The sequence below is a fragment of the Myotis brandtii genome, unplaced genomic scaffold (assembly GCF_000412655.1).
Source record: "Myotis brandtii unplaced genomic scaffold, ASM41265v1 scaffold78, whole genome shotgun sequence".
Lineage (NCBI taxonomy): Eukaryota > Metazoa > Chordata > Mammalia > Chiroptera > Vespertilionidae > Myotis > Myotis brandtii.
In genome coordinates, this window is record NW_005371131.1 from 1,722,293 (window position 1) to 1,727,147 (window position 4,855).

The 4,855-nt window shown below is 53.2% G+C and overlaps 1 protein-coding gene across 2 annotated transcripts in view; it reads left to right on the forward strand.

Moving 5' to 3' along the window:
• The window catches only part of IFT27 (intraflagellar transport 27), a 17,757-nt gene that overhangs the window by 1,851 nt on the left and 11,051 nt on the right, over positions 1-4,855 (forward strand). The window lies entirely within an intron of this gene.

The window sequence follows — 4,855 nt, forward strand, 5'->3', positions numbered from 1 at the left end:
TATGAATTGTAATGTAAATATCTGATATGCAGGATGGTCTTAGGCGACCCCTGTGAAAGGGTCATTTGACCGCCAAAGGGGTCGCGACCCACAGGTTGAGAACCGCTGCTCTAGGGCGCTAACTTACCGAGCACTTTCCTTGTGCCAGCATTGTGCTAGACCTCACTGCAGTCATCTCAGTCCTCACCCAACTCTATGGGGTCAGTATTGTCGTCATCGTCGTTTACAGATGGGGCAGCCGAGGCCCAGAGAGGTTAAGACACTTGCCGTGGGTCACACAGCTGGATGTGGCCGAGCTGGGAGCTAGTCCCAGGTGACTGATTTTCAGGGCTTGTTCTTAGCCCCAAGCTGTACTTTCTTCAAGTCTAGATTCTAGACCCTTTACCCTTCTTTACACCCCCTCCCTCAGGTACTGTTTCACCTGATTTCACCCATGCCTGAGTGATTCCTAAACTCCAACCCAGCTCTCAATCTGCAGCCCCCTTTCAAAGCCTCCAGGGTGTCTCCTCTTGGAAGTTTCCTGGGACCAGAGACCTCAGTGCAGCGAATCAGCTCCACCCCACCCCACCTCACACATGCCCCCTCTCAGTTTTCCTTTCTCTTTACCCCCACAGGCCTACTGTTCCAATTAACCTGCCTTTTTTCTCTCACAATTCAAGTGCTTATTCATTCAACAGATTTTTATTGAGCACCTACTACATGTAAGTCACCATGCAAGGTGTGGTGGGAATACAAGGATGAGTCAGGCCAGCCCCTACACTCCAGGAAGCGCTGATATGTACATGATAACTTGCCGTGCAGCACACAGAACGGAATGCCCTCTGTGCACCAGACACCAGAGAAATACCTCAAGGCACAGCTGCTGTTGTGCTGGCTCAGCTCAGGAGGGCAAACAGCACTTGACATTTATCTCCATGTTATTTACTTAAAAAATCGCTTAACTCTTATTCAACATACATCAGGCACTGTACATATGAACTCATTAAATCCTCATAGTAATTCTGTGAAATAGGTTCTATTATCCCCATTTTGCAGATGGTACAACTGAGGCCCAGAGAGATTACTGACCCACAGACACACAGCTGGTAATGATGGAGCTGGAGGGAGTAGGGATGATAACAGTGCCTCACTGCCCGGCTGTTCTGACATCCGGTCTCATGCTGGCTGCAGTGAGCACATTAGCCACACAGACACAGACAAAGGCGGGAGAGATGACCTTCGGAGGCTGTGCAGGGAGGACACTGAGCTTGGCCTGGCAGGGAATGGGCAGGATTTGGACTTGGATTGGGGAGACCTGGAAGGTTGTATTCGAGGGATTTTCAGAGATCAGGCGAACAAGTACTAATATACAGATACCGAATCATAAGGTACACCTGAAACTTTCATAATGTTATTAACAATGTTACTGCATTTAAAAAAGAAACATATATATTAGTTACTGCGTTTACACACAGAGAGAATAGGAGCCCAGAGCCAAGGCTTTGGGAAAGGGATAGAGGGCGAGTTGGAAGGGGGCAGGGGTTGACAGGAGAGGAGGGGGAGGGGGAGGAGTCCTTGGCGGGCTGCGTGTGAGAGCAGCAGGATGAAAGGTTATGTGATGAAGGTCCATCTGCTGATGCCGAGCTCGGGGTGGGTTGGAGCAGGGAGAAGACAGAAAGGAGGGAGGGCCCGTTGGGAAGTGTTTTCAGGCAAGACCAGTCAAGAAAACAGAAACTACATTAGGCATTTCAACAGAGAATTGGTTCAGCAGGTGTTGAAGACCTGAAAAAACAAGAGGAAAACTGAGATGACACAGAACCAGGAGAGAGAGGCGGGGTTGCCAGAGCCTGAAGCAGAACCCACGGAGCAGGAGCAGACCTCCGAGGAGGCTGCCCACTCGGTGGTGCCGCAGGGACTCAGGCTCCAGCGTGGGAGGCCATCCATGGCACCGGTCACTGGGACCCACTGCCCACCATCCGGGACACGACCCAGTCTATTTCAGACCATCCTGGCACCACGGTGCTACTGGGGTCAGGGTCCAGGCAGGCGCAGACCTGCTCTAGGTGTCCCGGTGTGAGGGTGTCATGGGGACATTAATCCATCATGGAGGACCTAGATCAGCGGTTCTCAACCTGTGGGTCGAGACCCCTTTGGGGGTTGAACGACCCTTTCACAGGGGTCGCCTAAGACCATCGGAAAACACATATATAATTACATATTGTTTTTGTGATTCATAACTATGCTTTAATTATGTTCAATTTGTAACAATGAAAATACATCCTGTATATCAGATATTTACATGACGATTCATAACAGTAGCAACATTACAGTTATGAAGTAGCAACGAAAATAATTTTATGGTTGGGGGTCACCACAACATGAGGAGCTGTATTAAAGGGTCGAGGCCTTAGGAAGGTTGAGAACCACTGACCTGGCTGATGAAGGGGACAGCAGGGCAGCAGAGTCACTGCAGGAGCCTCGCCCCAGGGCTGGGGAACAGGGAAGAGGGGGTCCTCAGGACCTCGAAGCTCAGGAGGACCCTGGGGAGCTGAGAGGCGACCTCTGAGAAGGGGCCCCTGGTGCCTCTGAGCGGGTGTAATAAACCTGGAGGCAGCAGCTAACGTGCTGCTGGGGTGAAGGCCATGGCTAGGCTGCTGCTAAGAGAAACGAGCAGATGCAAGGAGCAAGTCCTGCTCCCGCCACCTTCCCGTCTCTCTCTAGAACTCTCCTTGGCAGAGCCGAGTTTGCATTGTCCCGGCCCCAGCATCACAGGGCAGGGCCTGGATAGGTGGGTGAGGGCTGCGACCAGCCCAGGTGTGGGGTAACGGGGCAGCCAGCAGGGACAACCCAGGTCGTGTGGCTGGGATGAAGGGGGGGGGGGTTGAGTGTGGGAGGAAGGAGGAGAGTCAGAGGTGACTGGGTGGAGTCTGGGGACAGTGACAGTGAATGGTGACACCATGAACAGAACCAGCGAGATGGGGGTGGGGGAGACAGCTCAGGGCCCGGGGACACAACCTGACCCTCGCTGTAGATGAGCCGGGATTGAGCAAAGGCCCGTCATTCCTCAGGAGGGGCAGTCAAGGTAGCGAGTAAAGGAGACAGAGTAGTCGGGGGCAGAGGGCCAAGGACAGACCCACGGGGTGCCCACGTCTGGGAGGCGGGAGAACCAGGCCGGTGCAGGGTCACCAGGGCCACCAGGCCTGAGGGCGAGGAGCTTGAGGACTGAGAAGCGACCCCTGGGCTTGGCGATTCGGAGGTCACCCCTGCATTGTGCCTTTGCAGATGTCACCCCCTCCGTCAAGAGTGCCCCTCCATGCCATCACCCCCGGCTCAGCCTCGCCCCTGGGAAGTCTGCCCACTAATGAAACCACTCACTCTTTCTTTCCTCGCTGTGCCCCAGACACTCGGCTTCTCAGCTTGTGCTGTTTGAATTTGCACTTGTCATCTTGTTGCTCTGCAAACGTGTTTACCGTTCTTTCTCCTCGCTGTGCTCAGATCCCTCCTCAGCCGACACAGGAGGTTTCCCATGAGTGTGGGTGACTGACTGGCAGTCAGAAGAAAGAAATATGAAATTAACCAGACAAATCTGTGGGGAATTTCACAAGCGGATGAGCCAATTTCCAACTGGATTCAGAAGCCCAAATGGAGTGGGGAGGGTGGATGCGGTCCGAACGCAGGGAGATTGATGTGCTCTCTGCTCGCGGGGGCGGGGGGCGGAGGGGGGTACTGGTGACTCCAGCCTGTGGTCTCCCCAGTGTCCTGGAAGGCTGCAGTGATGAGGGCCTGGGGGCCGTGTCAGAATGGTCAGAAGGCTCCCTGAGCTCAAGGAGGGGTGGGGGTCTGGCCCAGAGAACACGGTGTTGGAATCCTAGGGCGGTTACTCAGCTTCTCTACAACTGTCAGATGAGGGTAATGATGAGGGGGGAGGGGGTCATGGACTGAGATTGTATGAATGGGCTCAGGAGGGAGGCTCACATGTGTTGGTTTCCTTGTAAGAGGTGGTGGCCAATAGGAAAGCAAGACCCGGATAGCTCACCCAAACCCGGAGGAATCAACATGAAATGAAATGCCATGAATAGTCAAGTCATTGTCTCACAGAGAAAATTATAGATGAGAAAAGTCAAAACTGAGACGTGAACAGATAACTGTATGGTGCCAGATGGGTACTAGGTTTCTCAGGGTGATCACTTGGTAAGTTATATGTCTCATCACTGAAACTAATATGATGTTGTATGCCAACTGGAATTGAAAAATAAAAGATGATTTAAAGTTTGTTAAAAAGGAAAGTGAACAGAGCAGAAGGCTATGGGGAAATCAAGTCAAGAAAAGCATTGAAGCCGCTGTAAAATAGGAAACGAAGGGGAAGAGATTGCACCCAAGGATGCAAGTCAGGGACGCGAGTGAAAACAGGCATCCTGTCGGGGCTGGGCGGGGGTGGAGACTCAGTGTGAGACTCACGGTGGAGAAGGTGTTGCAGATGGAAACAGCGTGGCATCAAAGGAGGCCGGGCAGAGCCATCGGTGGGAAGGTGGGGAGGGCCTGCCGCCAGCACCCTTGGGGGCACAGGAGGAACTCCAGATGAACTTGCCCCCAACATTCTTACGAGAAGTCCAGATCTCAGCCTGAGACTGTGACATAAACCTTTAGTTTTGAGGAACCAGTTTATGGGGTTATCGACCCACAAAGGCAGGCCGGGGAGATGACCCACTGGGTGAGGCGAGCCTGGAGGAGACAGCTGCTGCTGCAGGCAGACTTGGCCCTGGGAACACGGACCCCAGCGGTCACAGATGGGCGCACCCAGGCCGAGGGGCAGTACCACCTGGAAATGGACTTCAAGGTGGCATCGTTTCGTTTTTCATAAATGCAGGAACTCTCA